This window comes from Rhineura floridana, chromosome 8 (genome assembly GCF_030035675.1).
Source record: "Rhineura floridana isolate rRhiFlo1 chromosome 8, rRhiFlo1.hap2, whole genome shotgun sequence".
NCBI lineage: Eukaryota > Metazoa > Chordata > Lepidosauria > Squamata > Rhineuridae > Rhineura > Rhineura floridana.
The window spans coordinates 17,415,193-17,442,994 of record NC_084487.1 but is presented as its reverse complement, the minus strand read 5'-3'; the positions used below and the strand labels follow the sequence as shown (position 1 = coordinate 17,442,994).

At 44.1% G+C, this 27,802-nt stretch overlaps 1 protein-coding gene across 3 annotated transcripts in view; it reads left to right on the top strand.

Moving 5' to 3' along the window:
• The window catches only part of SOX5 (SRY-box transcription factor 5), a 1,141,232-nt gene that overhangs the window by 160,930 nt on the left and 952,500 nt on the right, over positions 1 to 27,802 (top strand). The window contains exon 1 of one of the 3 annotated variants that reach the window (XM_061638414.1): positions 2,201 to 2,224. The exons of the other annotated variants lie outside the window; for them this stretch is intronic. The gene's annotated coding sequence lies outside the window, so the exon portion shown is untranslated. Of the gene's footprint in view, positions 1 to 2,200; positions 2,225 to 27,802 lie in introns of those variants that run through there. 3 annotated transcript variants of the gene reach the window in all.

The window sequence follows — 27,802 nt, the reverse complement described above, 5'->3', positions numbered from 1 at the left end:
CAACCTGACACTCTCCAGATGTTGTTGGACTACAACTCCCATCATCCTTAACCCTTGCCATGCTTACTGGGGCTGATGGGAGTTGTAGTCCAAAACATCAGTAGGGCACCAGGTTAGGGAAGGCTGCTTTAGAGATAGTTCACCCATCTCAGTTTTGCAGGGGGGGTAGAGCCCCCACATGTCTACTCTTCTTGTTCTCCCACTGAATATGTTTACATGTGTAATGTAAATAACCTCCACAGCCTCTGAGTATATTTTAAGAGACACTGGAGGTTATTTACATTACAGATGTATTTCCTTAAACCCATCCATTTCTGAGTAGTGGTGTGTTTTGACAGAAGCGTCTTTATGAAATTATAGATTGCACAAATGGAGCAGAATTCAAGTCAATCACAGGGGAACAACTTTGCAAATCCAGATGAGGTCACACACCTTCTGAAGGATGCAGCTTGTTAATCTGATATCAAAACCAAGGAATTCCATTAATAGTCTTCCACACACACAAATGCTGCAGATATCCTTACTTCTGACAGTGAGCAATCTATGTGTCTGTGTGTATGTGTGTGAGAGAGAGAGGGAGTTGCATCCTAGGCAGCTGAACACAGGAAGAGTTGAACTGAAAGTGACCACAACTGGATGGATGGTCAGTCTACAGGCAGTTTCAAGCTAGAAGCTCAGTTCAAGGCTTCTCAGGTGTTATAGGTAAAAAACATTAGCTCTACCCAAGGGTATAGTTAGGAGTAAAGTCAACATCCAAGCAGGACTATGCAAAATGGTTTCATCTTAGGGTTGCCTGGTTCTTGGCCTGAGACTGACCCTGTATCTTTAGGAGAAGAGAAAGTCAGCCTAGTGCAGGTGTTCTTGCAACACTGTAATGGGAAAAACCACAAGGTGGAATTCTTGCTTCCCCCTGCACAACTTTTAAAGATACAGAAGACCTCTTGGTTGCCAGGCCCAGCCTCCAAGAGGTCTTCTGTATCTTTAAAAGTTGTGGAGCGGGGAGGGAGAATTCCACCTTGTGGTTTTCCCCATTACAGAGTTGCAAGAACACCTGCACTTGGCTGACCTTCTCTTCTTCTAAAGATACAGGATCAGTCTCAGGCCATGGACCTGGCAACCCTATTCCATCTACTCTTTGGTGTCTGTGCATACAGCACAAAAGTCTGCAAGGGCTCCCAGGATGACACAGATCCTGGAGAGACCTTTTGGAGGAAGAGGCTTAGGGTCCCACACAGCATCCCCACTCCTGTTGAAGACACAGAGAACCTCACACTGATCCAAACTGCCTCATTGCAGAAATACCTTGCTTGGGTCCCCCAGTGACCCCATTCCAAGCTGTGCCTTGATCGCCTATTCTCCCTTAACATCCTCTGGAACTCAGAAGCAAAAGTAGTGGTGGACCAGACAGGAAGCCTAAAGTTGCAAGAGGACCACTCATTTTCATGGCGGGTAAGTCTATCAATGGCAATGTACTACCTCAGTGTCAGAGGCATTATGCCTCTGAATGTCAGTTGCTGGTAATCACAAATGGACCAAGTGCTGTAGTGCTCATGCCCTGCTTGTGGCATAGGCATCTGTTTGGCCACTGTGAGAACAGAATGTTGGACTAGATGGGCAATTGGCCTGATCCAGCAGGGCTCTTCTTACGTTCAGCTGCAAGACAGCTCGGTTGGCAGAGGTCTACTCAGGAGGAAGGATCAGGAGGGAGAAGACCCAGCTGAAAGCCACCACTCAGAGGACCATGCAGAGGACCATGCAGAGGCAGTGAATGCATTAAGTCCCTCAGTCACTTCTGGGTTCCTTCATGTGGTCTCCATCTCTGACTCCAGCTCCAGTGGTGGCCATAGTCATCCATAGTTCCAGATTGCGGGGAGGCCTTTGCACATGTGACTGCATAAGGCCCCTCCTGGCAGATATTTGTGCTGTATGCACAGACAGCAGGGGAAGGGTCTGTCTGGGGCATGGGGTGTTGGGGGAAGTGGTCTCCAGTGAAACCCGACTCACATGTTGCCTTTATTTGCAACTATAATGCCTGTATGGGACTATTGGTGATCTGTTAGTGTAGTTCCTAGCTTTTTTTTTTTTTAAGCAGTTACAGCTAGGGATGAGGAAGAAATCCTGCACAGTTTGCATTTAAAGGTGAATGTTCTTAATTCACCCTTGTGAGTAAACACGTCCAGAATTGCACTGTTGTGTATTGGAAGCTGTGCCTGCTGCAGTCAAGGTAAGTGTGTGTGTGCATGTGTGTGTTTATTTTATTTATTTATTACTTGATTTATATCCCGCTCTACCTCCCAGCAGGAGTCCATGTCTGTAAGACTAGGGGTATCCCCTGCAAGAACAATCTCTCTAAAAGCATCAAGGGTCTGGAGCCCAGGGCGCACTCGGAGCATTAAATATAACACAGCTGCGCTCTGTTTATGCTTAGGCTAGAATAAAAAAAAGAAGCTATAAAATTTGAGATGTCAGAGCACCACTTTGCTTTATTTATACTGTTTCCTCTGAGCTCTGTCACCCAGCACATTCATCTCCTGAGCTCCAGCAAGAACGGCAAAGATTAAAATTTCACAGCTCAAAATAGGAGTCAAGAGGAAGGCTTCATCATAGCCTTTTTTTTTTAATGTAAATAGGGCAATGAAGTTGGGTTATAGTCATCCTGCTCTTTTTCTCGGTAGATCTGGCTGTATAGGGTTGGGGAAGTTTGCAGATCTGAGACTTTCCTGTGGTGGCTGATGTATTATGCAAATAATAGGTTTGGGGGGGTGTTTAAAGGAGTTACTTTTTTCTGGGGTTCCCCCTTTTTAGAGGCAGGAAAGCTCTTCAGGGTGGGTTGGGTTGGTGTGAACATTAAGTGATGTATTTGAAGAGGAATTTTGAGATATGACAGCAATGGGCTTTTCTGTTGAAAGCAACAAGTTTGATTCATTGGGTACTACGGGGCTTTGTAAAGTAATACAAGGACTTTGAACCTGGCTCGGTAGTGAATGGGCAGCCAGTGCAGATGTTTTAAGAGTGGTGTCACGTGTTGTTGGCCATGTGCTCCCATCAGTAGTCTGGCTCAGAGCTTGGAAAAGTTACTTTTTTGAACTACAACTCCCATCAGCCCAATCCAGTGGCCATGCTGGCTGGGGCTGATGGGAGCTGTAGTTTTAAAAAAGTAACTTTTCCAAGCTCTGGTCTGGCTGCTGCATTTTGCACCAACTGGAGCTTCAAAACCAGGCCCAAAGGCAGCCCCACATAGAGTGCATTGCTGTAATCCTTCCTCAAGGTTACTGATGCATGGACTACAGAGGTCAGGCTGTAGCTGATGAACCAGATTAAGCTGGTAAAAGGCACTCCTAGCCATAGAGTGTTATACCACTTTAATCCATAATGGCTTCCCCCAAAGAAATATGGGAAGTGTTGTTGGTTAAGGATGCCAAGAGTTATTAGGAAACTCCTGTTGCCCTCACAGAGCTAGAAAAGTTTTAACAATCAATCCCTCTTTGCAAGGAATTCTGGGAATGTAGCTCTGTGCGGTCCCTTAACAAATCTCAGCACCTTTAACAAATGACTCTTCTCAGGATTCTTTAATCAGCCATGACTGATTAAAGTGGTATAAATATACTGCTTTAAATGTATAGTGCAGATGGCGCCTTATTGAGGGGCCTTATTCCCCCCCAAAAAGTCAACAGAAACATTTGCATCGATTTTCATGTGCTTTTTTGCATTTAATTTTGCAAGCCACTTTCCTTAATATACTAAATCTTTGTATGTTTATTTTAATTGATATACACATTTTTGTGTGCACTTTTTCCTAATATTTATTTATTTACTTATTTTTATTTTATTTATTGCATTTATATACTGCCTTACAGCCGAAGCTCTCTGGGCGGTTTAAAACAATTAAAAATATTAAAAACAAGTATACAAATTTAAACCATACCAAATTAAAACCCATAAAAACCGATATAATATACACCATCCTGTATGCATTTCTTGGCTGGAGAATTGCACTACAAAATTAGGAGAAGTGTGAATGTTGAAGGATGGTTGCTTTTTTCAGCATGAGGGCTGCATTCTCCAAGGGCAAGCCTCCCAGGGGCCACATGCTGGGGGTGGTTGGTGGCTTTTCCCCTCTGCAAGGGTGGGGGACCTATTAAAATGGTCCGCCCCCGGAGACTAATGAATCCTGAAGGTTTTCAAAGGGCTCTGGGGGATTTTCCGGCTGGGAAGACTGGCGCTCCTGTCGATGCCCTCGTCTAACTGTGGAATGCGGAGATGACTCGGGCTGCTGACACGATTGCTCCTGCGCGCCCTCTCCTGTGTAGAGCTCATACAGCTCCGTGGTATACCCCTGAGCTGAGAGCGATGAAACAAGATAGGAGACGGCTTGAGCGGAAGTGGAGACGAATTCCCGATGGATGCAACCATGCGCTGGTAAGTGTTTCCACTAAGCAGTATTTAGAAGCGGTGAGGGTGGCAAAAAAACAATATTTCGCTGCCACTATTAGGTCATCTCTTTTCCGCCCAGTGGAGCTGTTCAGAGTTGTCCGAGGGTTACTCTATACTAGCCCTCAGGACATGGTAGGGTCATCGATGGTCCACTGCAATGAGTTCGCTGGACACTTCCAGAATAAGATCTTATGCATCCGCCAGGACTTAGACTCCCAGTTTATAGCAGATGATTCAAATGAGGCATCCGGAGCGCAGTCTTGTCATGTTTTATTGGATGAGTTTCAGTTGGTTCAGCTCGAGGACGTGGACAAGGTGCTTGGACAGGTACGTGCAACCACATTGGTACTAGATCCTTGCCCCTCTTGGCTAATAAAAGCTAGCAGGGATGGAACATCTGGCTGGGCCAGGGAGTGATAAATGCCTCTTTACGAGAGGGAGTGGTCCCTGGCTGTCTGAAGGAGGCGGCAGTAAGACCACTCCTGAAAAAACCTTCCTTGGACCCGGAAAATTTCAACAGCTACAGACCAGTAGCAAATGTTCCATTCCTGGGCAAGATCTTGGAACGAGTGGTTGCTGGCCAGCTCCAGGCGCTATTGGATGAAACTGATTATCTAGATCCATTTCAATCGGGATTTAGGCCCGGTTTCGGCACTGAGACAGCCTTGTATGATGACCTATGTCGGGAGAGGGACGGAGGGAGTGTAACTCTGTTGATCCTCCTTGATCTCTCGGCAGCTTTTGATACCATCGACCATGGTATCCTTCCGGAGAGGCTTGGGGAGCTGGGAGTTGGGGGTCCTGTTTGGCAGTGGTTCCGCTCCTACTTAGTGGGTCGTCTCCAGAGGGTTGTGCTTGGGGAACATTGCTCAACACCGTGGGCTCTGCAATGTGGAGTCCCGCAGGGTTCGGTTCTGTCTCCCATGCTTTTCAACATCTATATGAAGCCGTTGAGTGCGGTCATCAGGAGCTATGGAGTGCGTTGCCACCAGTACGCTGATGACACGCAGCTCTATTTCTCCTTTTCATCCTCTTCAGGTGAGGCTGTCAATGTGCTGAACCGTTGCCTGGCTGCGATAATGGACTGGATGAGAGCTAACAAACTGAAGCTCAATCCAGACAAGACTGAGATGCTGCTGGTGAACGGCTTCCCTGATCGGATGGTGGATATACACCCTGTCCTGGATGGGGTTACACTCCCCCTAAAGGACCAGGTTCGTAGTCTGGGAGTCTTTTTAGATCCTTCCCTGTCACTTGAGGCCCAAGTGGCATCGGTGGCACGGAATGCTTTCTACCAGCTTCGGCTGGTGGGCCAGCTACGTCCCTATCTGAGCAGGGAGGACCTAACATCAGTCGTACATGCTCTGGTAACCTCGCGACTGGATTACTGCAATGCGCTCTACGTAGGGCTGCCTTTGAAGACAGTTCGGAAGCTACAGCTTGTCCAAAATGCGGCGGCCAGATTAATAACGGGGACCAGGTAGTCGGAACACATAACACCTGTTCTGGCTTGCTTGCACTGGCTGCCAATATGCTTCCGGGCTAGATTCAAAGTGTTGGTTCTAACGTATAAAGCCCTATACGGCGCGGGACCACAATACTTGTTGGAACGCCTCTCCCGATATGAACCTGCCTGTACACTACGCTCTACATCGAAGGCCCTCCTCCGAGTTCCGTCTCATAGGGAGGCTCAGAGGGTGGTGACAAGATCTAGGGTCTTCTCAGTGGTGGCCCCCGAATTGTGGAACAGTCTCCCCGAAGAGGTGCGTATGGCGCCGACATTGTTGTCCTTTTGGCGCCAGGTTAAGACCTTCCTCTTTGCTATGGCGTTTTAATATGTAACTTGTTTTAGTTTTAAATTTTGTTGTAATTGTTTCTGATTTCTTGTTTTTACATATGTTTATGCTGTATTTTATTATGAAATTTTGAGATGTTTTTGTATTTTTATATTTTGTTGTACACCGCCCAGAGAGCTAATGCTAGTCGGGCGGTATAAAAATCTAATAAAATAAATAAAATGGATGTGACTCTTACCTTTGTACAGTAATGCCACAGTCCAGTCACACAAAAGCCAGAGGCTTCTGCACATGCACCTCCCCATTCAGACAAACAAGAGCTATTACTGCAGATCAAAGACACATTCCAGCCAGGCAAAAGAGCTGGAAGGAGGGTTGGAGCAGGACTAGTGAGGGGAGTGGCTTGGGAGAGTCCTGAGGGCCAGATAGAGAGGATTGGAGGGCCACATTTGGATCGGAGGTTGCCCAAATGTTTTAAACAGATAAGCTGCAAACCTACCTGCCAGTAGGGATATTTACTGTGGGGGGCGGGGATAGAGCAGAGAGGAGATTTGACAAGGAAGACTATATGAAGGAGGCCTTTTGAGTAGTTCTGCCACCCTCCGATGTTAGGGGAGGTAGCCCTGGAGGGGGCTTTCTTTGTGGTAGCCCTTAGGGTATGGAATTATCTCCCTCTCTACAGAGGTGCAACTGGCACCTTCACTCTACAGTTTTTGGGGAATGCTCAAGACATACCTCTTTACCCTGGCCTTTTGCACTTGAGATGTATGTTTTCAGGACCCATGCTATTTCTGTGAATGTAATGTGTTTTAATTGTTTAACCCACCCTGGGACAGAATACTGCAAAACTTTAATGGGTAGGCAAATCAGATTTATGATCTTCGGCAGCAAACAACCAATTCCAGGAAATCCAAGAGGGCACAACCAGTTCCTACAATATTAGAGTTCTAGATTAAAGTACGGCAGAGGATAGGGTTCCATGGCTATTCCATCCACATCTTAATGCAGTAATTATCGAACTATTGCCTTAATATCCCATGCAAGTAAAATAATGCTCAAGATTCTACAACAAAGGCTGTTACCATATATAGAGCAAGAAATGCCAGATGTCCAAGCTGGATTTAGAAAGGGAAGAAGTACCAGAGATCATATCGCAAACATACATTAGATAATGGAACGGCCAAGGAATTTCGGAAGAAAATCACCCTGTGCTTTATAGATTACAGCAAAGCCTTTGACTGTGTAGATCATGAAAAACTATGGAATGCTTTAAAAAAATGGGGGTGCCACAGCATCTGATTGTACTGATGTGCAACCTATACAGTAGGGCCCCGCTTATACGGTGGGTTAGGGACCAGGCCCCCGCCGTAAAGCGGAAATCGCTGTAAAGCAGAACCCATGGACTATAATGGGCCACGTTGTGTGAAAATGTCGCAAAATGTCGCAAAATGCCGTAAAATCACGAAATCAGCTTTAAAATGGGGAATTTCACCGAACTGAAAGCCACCGCATCAGCGGAACACCGCAAAATGGAACGCCGGTGAGCGGGGCCCTACTATACTCTGAACAAGAGGCTACTGTAAGGAGAGAATATGGAGAAACCAATTGGTTCCCCATCAGAAATGGTGTGAGACGGGTGTATTGTATCATCCTATTTGTTTAATCTATATGCAGAACATATCATACGGAAAGCGGGATTGGACCAAGAAGAAGGAGGTGTGAAAATTGGAGGGAGAAATATCAATAATTTAAGATATGCAGATGATACCATACTGTTAGCAGAAACCAGTAATGATTTGAAATGAATGCTGATGAAAGTTGAAGAGGAAAGCACAAAAGCAGGACTACAGCTGAATGTCAAAAAGACTAAAGTAATGATGACAAAAGATTTATGTAACTTTAAAGTTGACAATGAGAGCACTTAACTTGTCAAGGATTATTAATACCTTGGCATAGTCATTAACCAAAATGGAGACAATAGTCAAGAAATTAGAAGAAGGCTAGGACTGGGGAAGGCAGCTATGAGAGAACTAGGAAAGGTCCTGAAATGCAAAGATGTATCACTGAACATGGTATTCCCGATCTCTATGTATGGATTTGAAAGTTGGACAGTGAAAAAAGCGGATGAGAGAAAAATCAGCTCCTTTGAAATGTGGTGTTGGAGGAAAGCTTTGTTGATACCATGGACTGTGAAAAAGACAAATAATTGGGTATTAGAACAAGTTAAACCAGAACTATCACTAGAAGCTAAAATGATGAAACTGAGTTTATCATATTTTGGACACAATGAGAAGACATGATTCACTAGAAAAGACAATAATGCTGGGAAAAACAGAAGAGGAAGGCCAAACAAGAGATGGATTGATTCCCTAAAGGAAGCCACAGACCTGAATTTACAAGATCTGAACAGGGTGGTTTATAGCAGATGCTACTGGAGGTTGCTGAATCATAGGGTCTCCATAAGTCGAAATCAACTTGAAGGCACATAACACTATTCAAATGAAATATTCTACAGCTGGACTTCTTTAAAGAAAAAAGAAAAAAATACAGGTAATCCAGTAAATCCACTCAAGATTAATATTTATGCAAAACCCGAGGCTTTCCTATGTCTGCTGTGTCTGTTTAACAATCTTCAGTATTTAACCGATCCTAGACAATAAAAGCAGAACAGGCCCTTTGCTATCAGTTACATTTTAACCAGAGATTTTCCTAATGCCAATTGGCTGACATTGATGCTTTGCTGCTTTAATAGCATTTGTTTGGATATATATAGTAACAGCCTTAATGTTGTCTAGACTACACATCAAAATGACTCCAAATGCTGCTCTGATCAATTTTCTTTAAAAGGACAGGCGAGGGGGAAAAAAAGGCTTGGTTTGTCATGTTTGCAATTAATTATTTTTCTTAAAGTGTCACTAGTAGGGAGTGGGATCCTGTTTAGACTAAGCAAAGTCAGTTGTGCAAGAGGTCATGTGACTGAAGATTAGAATGCTTGTGCACATGAAGCATTTTACTGGGGGTTAGCTGTGATTTTTCTCAAGATCTTACACAACAGGGTGTCTGCATTAGGAATATTCAATTCAATTTGCATTTAAAGTTGAATCTACTAAATTTGTAATTTCTGAGACAATGTGAGATCCAAAACACAGCTATCTTTTGAAATTTGCACTTATCCAAATTCTGCAATGCAGTTCTCTAACCAAACAAAGTTTACAAAAATGCATGTATTAGGGGAAAGTGTGCAAAAAAAGGAATGAGTGGAAAAAACCATACAAAATGTGTTATAATAGGAAAGAATTGCTTGCAAAAATGTGTTCATTACTTGAAACTGCATACAAAAATGTTTATTAGGAGAAATTCACACTAATGCTGATAAATTTTCATGAGGATTTTTTTTTAAAAAATGCAAATTTCTACAGTAACCTGGAGAACCGAATTTAAGATTGGAAAAATAAGTAAAGGAGAGAACTGAAATCTACAGATCCCTAGTCTGCATTTACCCTACTCTGTCCTTTATTTGCTCAGCTCAGAACAAAAGGATAGGATCCTGGCTATGGTAGTTGAACTTACTTCCCATTATGAGTGGAATCAATGGGATTTGAGTTAAATCATGACTAACTTGTCCCATTGATTTAAAATGGACCTCAGATCAATTTTTTAAGACTGGATCTGACCCAAAGTGAATACTTGTACCCAGTGCTTTTTTCCCCTTCTTTTTTTGGCAAAAAATGAATTGCTAGTACTCAAGCCATACCTTGATAAAAAGACCCATGGGTGCCAGCACAAAATGGCTGGCATTGCCGGCAAAAAAAGAGGTGCTGGTACTCAGTAGCAGTGAGTACTGTCACAAAAAGCACTGATTGTGCATATTCTAAATTTGCTGTTTTCCAATTTTGCCACTCAGATGTGGAATTCAGAATTCAAATACGTCTATTGAATGTGAAAGTGGTAATTCAAATAAATATAAATATATAAATATATATGAGGACTATACCGTATGCTTTTTCTCAACGTGTCGATTGGCTCTAAGTTCAACATGCCAACCAGGAAGGCCTGGTTTATAGTCCCATTAGCTGACAGCCCGTTACTGGCATTAGAACAAAATGCGGAGCTGGCAAGGATCACCCCACGTCATACAGTGTGGACAGCATTCGTACGCAGAACATTTTTAAAAAATGGCGACAGCATTTGAGTTGCCAACTTGCCCTGCATCTAAATCATTTCAAGGACGCCCATTTTCACTTTGAGGCAAGGTGTTCTGTTTATGGAGCCTTGTCACAAACACCTGTAACCATTTAATGGCATCTTGCCTAGCTAGGCACACCTCAGGGAACGGAGGACCTTTCATCCCAGCCATCGCTGCCCTTAAAAGCTCATTAAGCTAACATACAGAATCCAGCGGCGAGGTTATATTGTGCCCATTGACATTGTTTAATGTTAAAGACAAATGATTATTCCTTTCTGTATACACCGCAGGAACTTCGTAAGTGTATATTGTTCTTGGAGTAATGTGATACGTAAATGTTATTGCTAGAAATTTGGCAGTTGGCTATATATTTTGCGTCATATGTCTGGTTTGGCTGAACACTGGCCTTAGCTTTGGACAATGCACCCCTGCAGCCTGGGATGGGTGGCAGAGATCATTTGGAAGCTTTTTTTGTTGCTGAATTGACAGATTGCCCTGGGAGCTTTTTGCACCTCATTGTGAATCATTGCATTACAATTAACAGTGAGTACAATGAATTGCATTCGATCAGAAGCAAGGGACCTGTGGCCTTCCAGATGTTGCTGGACTCCAAGTCCCATCAGTCCCAGCCTGGATGACCCAAGGTCAGGGATGATGGGAGTCCAGCAACATCTAGAGGGCCACAGGTTCCCCACCCCCGTATTATATAATTTCTGTGAACCCTTCCGTGCTATGAAGCAATCGTTCTCACTCACTTGGGCAGAAATGTTGGCTACAGCAGAATGTAGTGATGGAGAGATGTCATTCTGGGCTCCTTCATCAGGAGCATGTCACTTTCATTTAGCATAAACAACCTCATGGACCATAGTTCAGTGGTAGAGCATCAGCTTTGCATGCAGAAAGACCCAGGTTCAATCCCTGGCATGTCCAAGTAGGGTTAGGAGAGACTCCTCTCTGAACCTTTGGAGAACCACCACCAGTCAGTGTCAACAATATTGAGGGAGATGGAGCCAACAGTCTGACTCAGGATAAGGCAGCTTCCTGTGTTCCTATGTTTTTGGGAAAGAGCGGCTAAGTGATAGAGCACATGTTTTCCCTGCAGAAGGTCCCAGGTTCAACCCTTGGCATCTCCAGCTAGGGTTTGGAATTTCCCCTTTCTGCAACCCCAGAGAGCTGCTGCCAGTCAGTGTAGATAATACTGAGCAAGATGGACCAAGGATTTGGTTCAGTATAGGGAAGCTTCCTGTATGGCTTAGTTGAAAGTAGGGATGGGATCTGCTGGCCAGTGCCAGTTCGAAAGCATTCCATTGACCTAGTAGGGCGGTATCTATTTGCATTCGTTCTTTAAGAACATAAGAAGAGCCTGCTGGATCAGGCCAGTGGCCCATCTAGTCCAGCATCCTGTTCTCACAGCGGCCAACCAGGTGCCTGGGAGAAGCCCGCAAGCAGGACCCGAGTGCAAGAACACTCTCCCCTCCTGAGGCTTCCGGCAACTGGTGTTCAGAAGCATGCTGCCTCTGACTAGGGTGCCAGAGCACAGCCATCATGGCTAGTAGCCATTGATAGCCCTGTCCTCCATGAATTTGTCTAATCTTCTTTTAAAGCCATCCAAGCTGGTGGCCATTACTGCATCTTGTGGGAGCAAATTCCATAGTTTGACTATGCGCTGAGTAAAGAAGTACTTCCTTTTGTCTGTCCTGAATCTTCCAACATTCAGCTTCTTTGAATGTCCACGAGTTCTAGTATTATGTCTGATAGCCGCCATTTTTCCTGATCCGTTTTTTTCCTTGCAAAAAATATGGATATTAACGTTAATATTTTGAAAGGAAATATTTATAAATGAAAGGAAATCAATAAAATTGTCATTCTTAATATTGATATTTTAGAGGCTTTTTTTTTAAAAAAATTTTTAAATAACCGTGGAAAAACGCTACGTAAAAATCTGATCCGCAACCACAGAGAATAAGAGAATTAATGGAAAATTTGGCACCAAATCTGAATTGGATGGAATTCTAGCACAAATGCAAATATGTATATATGCAAAAATGTATGCAAATATGTATGCAAATGCAAAGATGTATCACTGAACTCTAAAGTCAGGATCATTCAGACCATGGTATTCCCGATCTCTATGTATGGATGTGAAAGTTGGACAGTGAAAAAAGCGGATAAGAGAAAAATCAACTAATTGGAAATGTGTTGGAGGAGAACTTTGTGCATACCATGGGCTGCGAAAAAGACAAATAATTGGGTGTCAGAACAAAATAAACCAGAACTATCACTAGAAGCTAAAATGATGAAACTGAGGTTCTCATACTTTGGACAAATAATGAGAAGACATGATTCACTAGAAAAGACAATAATGCTGAGAAAAACAGAAGGGAGTAGAAAAAGTGGAAGGCCAAACAAGAGATGGATTGATTCCATAAAGTAAGCCACAGACCTGAACTGACAAGATCTGAACAGGGTGGTTCACGACAGATGCTATTGGAGGTCACTGATTCATAGGGTCGCCATAAGTCGTAATCGACTTGTATAAGTCTAAATCGAGTTGTAAGGCTAGAATAAAGTTATCATTAGAATCAAACCTGTCCATGAGGGGCACATGACTAGAGTTCTCCTTTGCCTTCCTTTACCATCTGAGGTATGGTGTGTGGCCTTCCCAGTAGCGCCCATATTCTGGCCCTGTTGCCTAAGGAAGTGCACTTGACCCAGTCACTGCCTGCCGTTCAGAAGGCGGTCAAGACTATTTGATTCCAGTGTACATTTTTTTAAATTGGCCTCTGTGGTGAGGGTCAGCTACTGCTTTTTACTGTTTTGGTTTCTATTGTCATCATCGTGAGTCGCCTGAAGTCAACGTCAGTGCAGAAAGACAAGACAGGACCCAATGAAATAAGGAACAAACGAATAAATATTGCAGCTTGCAGTTGGCGTTGTGTGAGGGATAAGGTGGTTATGTACCCTACTTTACCATCCTCTGTCAGAAGAGGGGGTTGTATTAAACTAAGTGCTACTCAGAGTTGACCCATTTAAATTAATACATCCAAGTTAGGCATGCCTATTGCCTTCAGTAGGCCTACTCTGAGTAGGGGTAGAGTTGAATACCATCCATGGTCTCTGTTCAGAGGGCTGTCTGGATATGATGTAGAACCCTAACAAGGTGGAGCAGGAGCTTTGGTGTTGCCCATCAACCAACCGTTAGCACCTGGACAGCAGAATAAGCAGGGACACAGGTCACCTGGTCAGGGCCAGCATGGTCCAACTAAAGGGGCCCCCATCGCCAATGCCCCCTGCCCCTATCCTCCTCATTGCAACATGCAGCAGCACTGTGGTACTCCTCTTTCCTCCTGTTGCCCCCCATTTGTCCCCCTCCTCCTCGTCTTACTTTAAAAAAAACAAGCAAACTTCACTGCCACAATAGTGACTGCAGCGCAGGTGGGTTTTCCTGCACGTCATCTCTGAGAAATGGCCAAAGGCACAGCAGAATGGACTGGTGAGGCACCCTTCTGACACTTGGAGCCCTCGGCCAGTGCCTGACCTGGTCATCCGCTGGTGGTGGTCCAGCCCATCATGTTGTGGTCTTCCCCACCATGGTGAAGCACACTGTATGTCTATTTGAACTGTAGTACTTATTTCTAAATTTGTTTTTATACATATACATTAGGACATTGGTTTATTTAAAATACTGTATTTATAGGCTGCCCTTAAGAGTAAAACTTGCTCAAGGCGGCTTTCAAGGCATGTGCACATTGTGTGCAAATCTGTGTCTTTAAAAAAAAAAAAGGTGATGCATTTTTTCTTTTTTGGCAATGCAAAAGTGGCTACCCTAATGGGTAAATACGATGTGATGCACATTCTCTTGGCTGTCAGAAGGACCCGGTATCCCTTTTATGCTGCATTCCTGAAACTGGTGGAGGTTAGCATGAGCTTCTGCTGCACGTCTGTTTATGATCTACACACTTCTTAAAGAAAAGTTAGTACCATGCTTAGAAAGGAATTGCCTTTTGATCCATGACCCTCTTTGATTGCTGTCCTCTCCCTTTGAATATTTAATCTTAAGAGATAATGCAGAACCTTCCCACCATTAAACATCAACAGGAGTACCTTCCTTTGCTAAGCCTGCATTCCTGTTCACCTTTCTATGGGAGTGAGTCCCACTGAACTTAATGGGGTTACTCCTGAGCAGACATGTACAAGATGTGCCGTCTGGCTTGGCTCAGAACTCTTTCCCATAGGACACTGGCCCCTCCACATACACTCGGTTTTCCTGTCTTAAACCATACTCTGGAGTTGCCCCGATAATGCCATTCCAGGATAGGAGCAACTTCTCTCCTCCCCCCCCAAGATTCCTGGTCCCCTGTGGGGCCAATCAGAGCAGGGGGAGCATCCCCCTTTGAAAGGAACCCCCAAACTTCTTCCTCCTCATTGTCACAGCTCCCATCTTTGCATCCCTGGGCAGTGTGGGATTAGCCAGTTTCCTTGTAAGGGCTGAGTACGAATTTTTGAGGTGTTCCTCAACTGGCCTTTGGTGCACCATTTCCTGCCTTCTCTGCACTGCCTTCTTTGACTGGATTTTGGCAGGTTTGGGCTTGTGAATCTGTCTGGTTTGTTTATTGGCAGGTAGTGCATAATTAATCGCTACCCAAAAAGAGGCATTGATGGCCACCAACTTGGATGTCTTTTAAAAGAGGATTGGATAAGTTCATAGAGAATAAGGCTATCAGTGGCTACTAGCCATGATGGCTATGCTCTGCCTCCTTAGTTGGTGGCAGTATGCTTCTGAATATCAATTGCTGGAAAACGCAGGAGGGGAGAGTGCTCTTGCACTCAGGTCTTGCTTTTGGCCTTCCCACAGGCATCTGGTTGGTCACTGTGAGAACAGGATGGGCCACTGGCCTGATCCAGTAGGCTCTTCTTATCTTCTTAGTGCGGGCAGGTAAGTGGATTTGGTCAAAGGGAAGCACCCCCCAAGGCATGCTTGGGTGTGGGGGCACTTCTCCAGTCTCCTTCCACTGCCAACCAGCTTGTCAGGTGGGTATCCCCTGCTGAATGTTGAAGAGTGGGGTCGGGTGCATTGGTCATATCACAAACACTCCTGGCTCCCCTTTATGGAAAGATGGAAAACCTCTGACTCCGATCACAGTGTTTGGCTGATGTAGAGCAGCTGGGTTGGTTTTGCCCAGGTTGGTAGAAAGGAGATTTCCCATCTTGCCTGTACATGTTCAATCCTTAAGTGGGAGGCAGATCCTCAAGTTATGTTTAATAAATATAACATTAAACCAAAGCTGCCCTCTTGATCTTCCTTCTGGGTGTCTGGGCAATGTTACCATGTCACTCCGGCTCTTCCTGGAGATTTTGTTTTTTAAACAACCTATTGAATATTTGCCTCCAGCCTTTGGAATGGGGTATGTTGCAGTTAACTAACTGAGAAAACCAAGTATTTAAGCCAATAAATGGGAATGCTGAAGAATCTACAGCAGCACAGACATATTGCAGCATGCCATATGTACATGTTTACAGCAGGTTTCTACAGCAGGTTTTGTCAGGCTGGAAATACTCATGGCACACCTAGCAAAAATGATCCCGTATCAGTCCAGCTTGCAGAGAGAGATACTGGGTGATAGCTGTATCTTGTAATGCTAGATGATTTGTTCCTTGTCTGGATGCTTTGCTTTTTTGGGGGGGGGACATATTGAGATGACCTGGAGCTGTAAGCAAGTAAGGTTTAAGTAAAATGTCTGGGGCTATGAAAAAACAGTTGTGGGAAGTACATATATAGTTTTTAATGTGGATCAGGACTCAAGGGAGCCCTTAAATACCAGAGCCAGCTTTATACTGCCCCAAACCCAAATTTAGGAAGGGAGGGATAATTCATTGGTAGCTAACCCCCAGTGTGGACACTTGATCTGGTGCCCCAAGCAAATTTTCATCCCCCCCACCTCAAGACTCCACCAATTTGGGTGGCAGTGGCAAAAAGGAAAAAAAAGTGTAGACACAGTGCTGGGGTGGGCAAACCACAGCATCCTGATGAAGATGCCAATTGCATCCTTTTCAGTCACCAGATTGAGCATGTGACGAACAGAGAGGAGGTGATGAGTCCCCACTCCACCAGATTAGTGGTTCTGAGTGGGTCAGCAGAGGAGGGGGGTATGTGCCTTTGTGTATAAGAATATGGAGTGGTTATACCCCCTTTTGTCTCCTCTACCATTGGCCTGTGGCCCTTGAATGGTTGGCCAAAGGTGAATGTGGCCCTCCGGCCCAAATAAGAGAGGTTAGCCCTGCAATATGCAAACCAAATTACAAGTATCTTTCAAAATTCACACTTCTCCATATTTGGGATGATGCTATTCCCCAACCAAAACATGTACAAAAATGCATATGTTTGGGGAAAGTGTGGATTAAAGTGCATATACTCATGAAAATCGTATAAAATGCATATTAGGGAAAGTTCCTTGCAAAAATGCGTATTTTAGGAGAAATGTGCACTAATATGCTGACTGGTTTTCATGAGGACTTTTTTTTAATTGCAAGCTGATGTGGCAAACTAAATTTCAGATTGGAAAAAATGAGACTCATCCACCCCTAGGGTTAAGTATGGATGCAGAAGGGCCAGTCCTGCCGTTAGGCAGAATGAAGCAGCTGCTTTAGGCAGCAATTTGGGGGGGGGAGTGGCGAGGGAGGGAGCAGTGGTGTGGTGTTGGGGAACATTGGGTCCTGCCTTATACTTAGTCAAAGCATTGGCCTATCTAGCTCAGTATTGTCTACACTGACTGGTAGCAGCTCTCCAGCGTTTCAGACAGGAGTCTCTCCCAGCCCTACCTGGAGATTGAACCTGGGACCTTCTGCAAGCAATGCCACTGCTCTCCCACCAATCTGTGCCCCCTCCTGTGTATGCCACTTAGCTTGTCCTGCATGGTGTCACCTAAGAGACCCCACAGTGTCCCTTGTTGCCCCCAAGTGTGCTGCCCTGTTGTTGCCAGTACTGATGTCAGATTCAGTTGCCAGTCTCTCTCTCTCTCTCTCTCTCTCTCTCTCTCTTGTTCATCTCAGGCAGCAAAATGATTTGGCCTCACCCTGTATGGTTAGATGATCATCCTTCTGTTGAGAATTAGGCATTTTTGAGTGATTAATCAAACACTCAAAAAAAGCCCTCGTAGCCCTCCCTCCTGCTTCTCTTACTGTACCTCTTGCCCCAAGTTTATGTTTATGGGGGCAGGCATGGAAAGGCAGAGGATTTGGAACTGAATCCAGGTAGGCAGCAGACTATGCTCACCATGTTTCTGTCTGCAAAATTTGAGTAAGGTTGGATGTGTGCCTGTGTGAGCCACCTGTTTGAATTCTTGTGATGCTTCTTGTGTTGGTAGATCCTTCAAAGGGGTGGAGCCCATGCTAGGTCCTCACGCTCCAGTATCTCTCAGTGGCCTTTAGGATATTTGAGGTTGCAAAATTACAGTTGGTCATCTTAACAGGAGACAACACCCATCATTCCTGCCCATTGGCCATGCGGGCTGAGGCTGATGGAAGCTGAGAGCTCAGCAACATCTGGAGGGTGATGGGTTCCTTATCCCCCCTTGTTGTAGGTTTCCACCCTTCCCTGATGTCCCCCAAAATGGCTTCTTGCTACAAACACATTCATGCAGTGGAGGCTGACCCATTAGGACAAATGGGGCACTGCCCTGCCAATCTCACTCTGCCCTCAGCCAGCCCCCACCTTCTTTCCTACAGCCAGGGCGGGGTAGGCATGGCTGTCAGCTTCCTCCTCCTTAGTCTCAGTGTCGCCCCTTGTAGAACTCAGCAAGGAGAAGGAAGGGGATAGAACCTGCAGTCATTGGCTCTGGCTCCACCTACTGTTGGGCCCGCTGCCTTCCGCCCCACTAGTTCCAATGGGCACCAGCTGGCACTGCTTTCATGGTTTCCTTTCTGTCATCACGCGGGGCCTTAAAGGGCCTTGTGGGGCTAGGGCTGTATTTTGGAAGATGGAACAGGCTCCATGCTGGAGAAACATCTGAATGTCTGGTCTGTTGAACCACACAGCTTGTGCTTTCAAGAGGACTAGGAACATGCTGACTTAGAGTCAGGCTCCCCACCCACAAAGTGACTGCCTAAGGCTTCTGATGTGTCTGTGAACTTTTATACAATGCCGTGGGCCATGTGAAAATGATGAAAGAGTATACGAGATAATACTTTGCATTTGTATAGCACTTTCAAGTGTTCAAAGTGCTTCACATATGTCATCCAATGGCAATCCATAAGATAACCCTGCAAGGTAAGCCAATGCTATTATCCCCCATATTGGACATGGGGGAAGTAAGGCCTCATCTGCACTATATATTTAAACCAGTATCATACCACTTTAAAAGGCATGGCTTCCCCCAAAGAATCCTGGGAACTGTAGTTTGTGAAGGGTGCTGAGAGTTGGTAGGAGACCCCTGATCCCCTTACAGAGCTACAATTCTCAGAGTAGCATAACAATCAATCCCTCTTCTTAGGGAATTCTGGAGGTTGTAGCTCTGTGAGGGGATTAGGTGTCTCCCAATGACTCTCTGCACCCTTAACAAACTACAGTTCCCAGAATTCTTTGGGAGAAGCCATGACTGTTTAAAGTGGAATAATATTACTTTAAATGCATAGGGCAGTTAGGAGCCTAAGGCTGAGAGGAGATGATTTGCCTAAGGCAGGGGAAGTGAGCCTGTCTCCCGACAGCCTTAGAAAGTATAAGGAATGATGGGAGTCACAGTCCAACAACATCTGGAGGGCCACAGGTTCCCCATTCCTGTTTTAGGACATCTGAACCCATATTAGGAGTTTGTGTAAAAAGGCCTACAAAAGCAAAATCTAACTGTGTGAGGTTATTGAGAGATTACTGGATGCGGTAAGTGTGTTGAAATAAGAGAGAACAAAGGATCAGCCCTACAGAGAGAGGGAAGAGAGGACAAAGTAGGTCCGGATGCCGGCGGGAACAGTTTTCTCCAGAAACTTTATTTGTGATTCCCCCCCCATAGGAATGTATGGCATCAGCAACACTAATAGATGTGTAAAATATCTAGCTAGTGCCAAGAAAACCAAATGATACCCATGCATGTCTGTTGCATCTCATGTGAACGACAGGCCAGTGGTCGATAATCTGGAGGTGTAGATTCTGGGAAAAGTGCAACATTATCCATCTAGTAATCAATGCATAAGAATCTTGCTGGGGGAGGGAGGAGTGGCAACCCATCTGATGCAGGCCAGAATTATTTTCTGAGAGATGAGGAACCGAAGCTGAGAGATGAACTCCTGACTAAGCAAAGTGTTGAACCCGAAGCTGCTATCATAAGCATGGTCCCATTAAGGATGAGAGTGCATCTGCTCCAGATCCAAGCCAAATTTACTAAGCTTTGGATCACACTGATGGGCATTTTTAGCCAAGTAAAATGGAAACTATTGATTCAGAGGATATAGTGGGTGCCAACAAGACAAAACAATACCTGTTCTGTATGCGTGGTTTGAGTCCCAAGTGAGCAATAGGTTGGCAGACAGTCATGCAAAGGCTCAGATTCCTGGAAAAGTGCAATACTGTCTAATAGTGATGAAAATGTAATGATTAGTGAAAGTTGATGGAATCACGCGCGTGATCTCTAGAAAGACCAGAATCATTTTCCCCAAAACCTAGTTAATACTTTGCCCCCTTAATTATCCATTGCATCAGACTGAAGTGTAGCGTTCCACTTAGTTGTCATTACTCCTCAGAATGTGTTACTGAAATACCCTATAAATGGTGAAAATAAGCTATTGTGTTAAAATATTAGTATATCCCCTACAAATGCTTGGTGGGTTTTTTTTTGTCAAACTCTTGCTTTTGATTGGTGAACATGCACCCCACTTTGTGTTTTGTAAATGATTCAATCTTCAGGTGACTGATATAAGTGCTAAGCAACATAATGGTTAGAGTGCTGGGATTAGGATCAGGAAGATCCTGGTTCAAATCTGCTTTCAGCCATGAAGCTCACTGGGTGATTTTCATCAGTTGACATCTCTCAGCCCAACTTACCTCACAGGACTGTTGTGAGGCCCTAATAGGACAAGGAACAGGAGCAGTGGGGGGGGGCACCAAAGAGACACAGGTCAAGGAGAGGGGAGGCCTCAAGGCACCAAGCCAGCACACAAAATGCAGGGTTGATGAGGTAATACAAACGGTTCATTATGGCCCAATACATTTTGGGTGACCACACCAAGTTTTGTCAAGGGCAATCTGTATTGGTAAACGAATACAAACATCAGAGTAAAATACAAGCTAATCTCTAGTACACTGCAAACCAGGTTCAAAAATTAGCATTTTTGCTGATTGACTTGGATCCCAGATCACGTGACTTGGATAAGTGCAGGGAATGCTTGTAAAATTTGCAGATGGTACAAAATTGGGAGGGATAACTAATACCCTGGTGGTTTGTTGTTGTTATCTGCCTCCAAGTCGACTACGACTTATGGCTACCCTATGAATCAGCGATCTCCAAGAGCATCTGTCATGAACCACCCTGTTCAGATCTTATAAGTTCAGGTCTGTGGCTTCCTTTATGGAATCAATCCATCTCTTGTTTGGCCTTCCTCTTTTTCTATTTCCTTCTGTTTTTCCAAGCATTATTATCTTTTCTAATGAATCATGTCTTCTCATTATGTGTCCAAAGTATGATAACCTCAGTTTCATCATTTTAGCTTTCACATCCATACATAGAGATTGGAAATACTGTGGTCTGAATGATCCTGACTTTAGTGTTCAGTGATACATCTTTACATTTGAGGACCTTATCTAGTTCTCTCACAGCTGCCTTCCCCAGTCCTAGCCTTCTTCATTTCCAGTAACTATTGTAATAGTTCTCTTTGTCCCTACGTACTGTTGCTGTATTGTTGCATTTAGGGTTCTGACTGTGTATCTATCTCCTTTTGCTTTTGCTTTCCTTCTCTCTTTAACCATTTGAAGAGTTTCTTCAGTCATCCATTGGGGTCTTTCTCTCTTTTTAACTAGAGGTATTGACTTTTTGCATTCTTCTCTGATAACGTCTCTGACTTCATTCCATAGTTCTTCTGGTTCTCTGTCAACTAAGTTTAAAGCCTCAAACCGGTTCCTTATTTGATCTTTATATGCTTCTGGGATGTTATTTAAATTGTATTTTGGCATTATGATTGCTTTGTTGGTCTTCTTTAGCTTTACTCTGATTTTCGATATGACCAGTTCATGATCTGTACCGCAGTCTGCTCCTGGTCTTGTTTTTGCAGAAAGTATGGAACTTCTCCACCTTCTGCTACCAATTATATAATCAATTTGATTCCTATATAGATCATTTGGTGATGTCCACGTGTATAGTCGTCCTTTCGGTTGTTCAAAAAATGTGTTCGCAATCATCCCAGAGTGCATGCCGCAGAATAATGGGCTCAGTTTACAGGAAGCCAGATTTTGGCTGAATATCTGGAAAAGCCTTCTGTTAGAGTAGTACGACAGTGGAACCAATGACCTGGGAAGGTGGTGGGCTCTTCAACTCTGGAGGAATTCAAAAGGCAGCTGGACAGCCACTTACTGAGTATGCTTTACACAGAATTTCTGCATTGAGCAGGGGGTTGGAGTCGATGGCCTTGGAGGCCCCTTCCAACTTTACTATTCTGTGATCCTATGATTGTATCATAGGACAAGGCTATGGACAATGTCCTGAGATCATTGGAGGAAATATGTGAGACAAATTATACAACTTTTTGCCTCCCCAGATTCACATTCTGTATATGATGCGCTAAAGGCATTATGAGGTTGTTTTGATGTGGTGTATATTTAGTTTGAATGGGACCTCACATGGTGAGAGCTCATATTTATAATTTTTGGTTTGCCCAGTTCTGGTAAATATCAGCTACTGCAAAACACACAGGAGCGATTAAAAGAATGATCTGAGAAATCCCTAGTTCAAATCTCACTTTGTTGCGAATTCTCTGGGTAACCTTAGGCATTCTGCTTTGTTTCATACCCCATCCATAATATGGGTACAATAATCCTGGCCTGCTTTATCTTTATGTCAAGGGGAAAAATCACACTAATAGTTTTTGGGGTATATTTTCCTACCCCAGTGAGATTTCCAATGCATAAGGGCTGATATCTTGACCTCAGATAACATTTGTGTCTGTGATGTCAGAAGTGTGCTTGACAATACCCAAACACCCAGAGCCAGAAAACATTTATTCAGAGGAGGTAGAATGATGCTGTTTGTTGACCTGTCCCTTATCATTTTTGTATGAAAAAAATGATAGGATGCTTTTATTACCCCAAGCCACTAATATTGACGGGGTTAGTAAATACATCCCAATGCATTTTTGGGAATCTTATGCTTCAAATGTTGGTTTTTGTTAGTTTGTTTCCAGAAGGAAAATGGTAAGTGGTAAATGGCTGGAATTTGGGAATGTTTTACGTGTGACAATTTGTGACAATGTCCTAGAAAGACTACCCTATAGGTCCACTTATGTCTATATTGCATAATGAAAACTGCTCCGGGGGTAGATTTTTGCCCCACAAAATTGGATGAAGATTTATTTTTTAAACAGTGTATGGAAAGTGCTGTGAAATCTTAAAAAGAGTGTTTCCTGAGTACAGCTGTAAGTGTGCATGCTCCATCCATCCAACAATCGATCCCCCCCTTTTATAAATATATTGGGATATACAGGGATATATTAGATCTAAGTACCAGATCTCACAGGACATACTGCATCCAGCATATGGGACACATGCAAGCCTGGGGCTGGTCCCATATCCCACTGTGCTAGAACTTTTGGACATGCAGTAAAGCTGAATGCTGGAGGATTCAGGAAAGACAAAAGAAAACAATTTTTCACATAGCGCATAGTTACACAATGGAATTTACTTCCACAGGAGACAGTGACGGCCATCAACTTGGATGGCTTTAAAAGAGGATTAGACAAATTCTTGGAAGATAAGGCTACCAGTATACTAGCCACAATGGCTATGTTCCACCTTCTCCACACTCAGAGGCAGTATGCTTTTGAATACTCGTTGCTGGAAGCTTCAGAAAGCGAGAGTGCTCTTGCACTCAGGTTCTCCTTGCGGGCTTCCTGTGGGCATCTGGTTGGCCATTCTGAGAACAGGATGCTGGACTAGATGGGCCACTGGCCCGAGCCATTAGGGCTTTTTTGTGTGTTCTTACAACTCTTAGACTTTTCTTGGGAATGTTGTGGTTAAGACTAATAAATCTTGAGATGGAGGGAATCCCAAAAAGGAAGGACAGCCCCAAAGAATATGTCTGTATACACCAGAGATGGGGAAACTGTGGCCCTCTAGATGTAGTTGTACGTCAACACTCGTCAGACTCAGCTAGCATGGCCAATGGCCAGGGATGATGGGAATTAAAGTCAAGCACAAAGGGCATTCCCAAGTGGCTGTGCTTGGTTGATCGTAGTAGATGCCGTGATGGACCCTTTGTGTTATTGGCATAACCTGTGTTAGAAGCCCATCTGAGGCAAAGGGCAGAGATCCATTATAACCCAGTGCAGCTCTGTTGAGGTTCATAGTGAACAGATAAGTGAGGGGGAGAGGAGTAAAAGACAAAGCAACAAGATGAAAGATAATTATTGCTTTCAAGCCTGACTGTGGTGACTTCTTAATTGCTTCTATAAAGCAAATTTCCACACCGCAAAACTTATTATAATCATCCCTGCATCCATCTCTCCTTGCTGGTAAGTTTGTTTACAGCAGCACCCACTGGAGGCAACAAGCAGTCGCTGTTATCTCTGCAGTTTCCCCCCCCCCTTGGACAGGAGCGCGTCACAACTCTAGACAATATTGCATAATGCTCTAAGCGACAGCAAACCCGGCATAGATGCCTATATTAGGAGCCCGGTTGCCATTCTTGAGAGTATTTAAAAACAAAACACCTTAACCCTGTCACCTTGAGATGGTTTTCTAGCTGAATGCTAGCAAGCATGATTAAGGTTAAAAATTATGTTTCTCTGTCTTTAACTGTTTAGGGCACAGTCTAGGGACAGGGCTGTGGATAGCGTAGATGAATCAGTCCATTTTGGTATCTCATTGTTCCAGCCTTAAGTCCAATTTTCTGCATCAGTTGTTTTAAGTCCTCGTGAAAATTTGTCACTTTTACAGTGTGCGGTTCTCTTAATACACACCTTTTTGTATGCAATTTTGCCTAGGTATACACATTTCTGCAAGCAGTTGCCTCCTATCACAATGCATTTTTGTTATTTCTACTGATATATGCATTTCTGTGCACATTTCCCCATAATATACAGGCTTTTGTACTCATTGTTTGGTTTGCGACCTGCACTGCAAAATGCAGAGAAGAGCAAATTTTGAGGGGTAGCTGTGGTTTGGTTTGTGAATCGTTCTGGGAAGTGCCAGTTTGGTGGGTTTGCATTAAAATGCAAACCAAACCACATTTTCCCTCCATCTCTAGCTGTGGATAACCATAATAATAAATAAATAATAATACAACAAGAGCTGGAGGACCAGAGGTTCCCAATCCCTGATGTAGATATACACCTGTATGGTGTAGGGCCCATTCTTTCGATGGTTCAATGTGTAGCCAACAGGGAATATAGTCAGCAAGTGTAGTTTTTTTGTAGGCAACAATGAACTGAAGTTAGCCATGTCTATTCATTTTATTGGGTCAACTCTGAGTTGGACTTGCATTGAATGCAATTCATTGTTGGCAGGGAGTGGAGCTAGCGCGGAGTGAACATGGAGTGGGAAATATTTGCATCACCTTATGTTACTTCCAGTTCAAACTAAATCTCACCGGCTGTAATGTGTAAAATGGCAGGCTGTGCGTTGCATGGGGCCTCGGTGATCCTACACGTGCTTTTGAACATAAGTAACACTGCAGAGATAAGATTCATTCGTCTCCTTCTCCCACCCTGCTAGAGATCCAGGAAGGGAGGATGAAACCTAAACAAAGCAACTCACCCTAACAAAATGTAAATAAGGCATTCCCCCCTCACCACCACTAAAACCACCCTGGGGTCCTTCTGGGAGGAAGGATATATATTTAATAAATAAATAATAAAATTAATAATAAAGGGAAAATAGGCATAATGTTTTATCAGGATCCGTAGGAGCATAACAGAGAGCCAGTGTGGTGTAGTGGTTAAGGTGCTGGACTACGACCTGGGAGACCAGGGTTCGAATCCCTACACAGCCATGAAGCTCCTTGGGTGACCTTGGGCCGGTCACTGCCTCTCAGCCTCAGAGGAAGGCAATGGTAAACCCCCTCTGAATACCACTTACCATGAAAACCCTCTTCATAGGGTTGCCATAAGTCGGAATCGACTTGAAGGCAGTCCAGACAACAAAACAGGAGTGTAAGAACATAATGTCCTGCTGGATCAGGCCAGTGCCCATCTAGTTCAGCATCCTGTTCTGGCCAATCAGATGCCTAGGGGAAGTCCGCAAGCAGGACCTGAGCACAGCAGCACTCTCTCCTCCTACGGTTTTCAGCAACTGGTATTCAGAGACAAACTGTCTCTGACCGTGAAGGTGGAGCTCACAGGCCCAGCTTTCACTCTTGTGGTTTCCTCCATTTCCAATGGTCAGAGCATGAGTGCTATCGCTTGTGTAACCCAAACGGCACCACGTGCACACAAGAGGGAAGTATCAACAGGCTTGGGAGAACCCCAAAGTTTGCAGAACTACAAAAAAGGGGGGGAACCCAGCACAACAAAGAGTAGGCATGCTCAGAGGCCACAGAATGCTGACTGCCTGATGGTAAGAAACCGGAGAGGAAGGGGAGTGAAGTGGAGGGGCTAGAACTCTAGAACCCTACGCTGCAACTTTTTGTTGCACATCCCACTTGTTGCATTAGATTATTTATTATGTAATTATTTAAATTATTTCTGTCCCACCCTTCTACCCTAAAATAGGGCACTCGGGGGCTCGCTTAGGTTTGGAAGCAGCGCACCAGCTGGGGCAGAGCTGCTACAGTAGCTTTCTGGCAGGTGGGACACTGTTGGAGACTGGGAGGGAGGGGTGAAGCTTTAGGGAGATCGATATGGTGTAAATGCGCTGGCAGGAGCACCCTATTGGCTCTGTCAGTGTTTGCATTGCACCCGCCTTCCTTGCCCCTCCCAATTGTGTCCTGCCTTCTGGGAAGCGAGCATTCTGGCTTTGCCCTGCCCATCAAACCACTTCTGATTAGACTCTCTGTTTCAACTTGGCTCGGGCTTCCTGACAGAATATGGGAGTTTAGGGAGCCCTGAGACATAATACTCACTTGGATGCAAATACGTAGTTGTATTCATCTCCTGTTTCTTTGCTTTTTTGTGCATGCGGGCTTGGGAATGCTTGAGTGAAAAAAACGAGAGGGAAAAGACACAAATGGAAGCATGAGGCCATATTAGCTGCCTTTTCTGAAACCCAGGAAATAAAAATAAAGTGCAAAACATCAAAAGGGAAACAACGTGAACTAGGGATAGGTGAGAATTTCAATTCAGTTCTCATTTTAAGCAGAATTTATCAAATTCGCAATTTCCAAAACAATATGAGAACCGAAACACAGCTGTCCTTTGAAATTTGCATTTATTAGAATTTTGGGATGAAGTTCACCAACTGAACAACATTTACCAAGATGCATATATTAGGGGAAAGTGTGTATAAAAATGAATACATGTGAAAATAACATGTAAAAAGGCATGAAATGATGAGAAATGGCTTGCAAAAATATGTACCTTTGTCAAAACTGCCTGCAAAAATGTGTTTGTTTGGAGAAATTCGCACTAAAATGGTGGAGAGTTTTCATGAGGATTTTTTTTAAAAAAAAATCACAGATCACTGTAGAAATGTAGAGAACTGAATTTAAACAAAATTTAAAATGAGAAACTGAGAGAACCGAAACAGATCTTTCCATTCCTAATGTGAACACGGACTGTTGTCAGAACACGAAGGCTACGAGGCTTCCCTGAAAACAGCGCTCCGAGAAGTGTTGAATCGGGGAGACAGATCAGCCAAACATGAAAGACTTGAATGTTGCGTTGCTATGTGAGCTTGGGGTATAATTTTGCCAGCTGACAGGAGTGAAGCATCTCCTCAATATCTGTATTTGGCAGAAGAGATGAATGCATACATCAGGAAACAATGTTTAAGTGTTTTATTTCCTTATTTCAGCCTGACAACCTGTCAACGTAGTTAATGGCCACCAAGAGAGAGGGAGTGATGAGGGGGAGGAAAAAGAAACAGAAGGGAACAAAGGTGCAGATTTATTTTTTTTTAGAACCAAAAAGGAAAGAGGCAGGAGAGAAAAAAATATTTGTGGGGCGCTGAATCCTAGTTACTTAGGAACATAGGGAACTCTCTTATACTGAGAATGACCATTGGTCCACCTGTCTCTGTATGGCCAATATGGTACCCTCT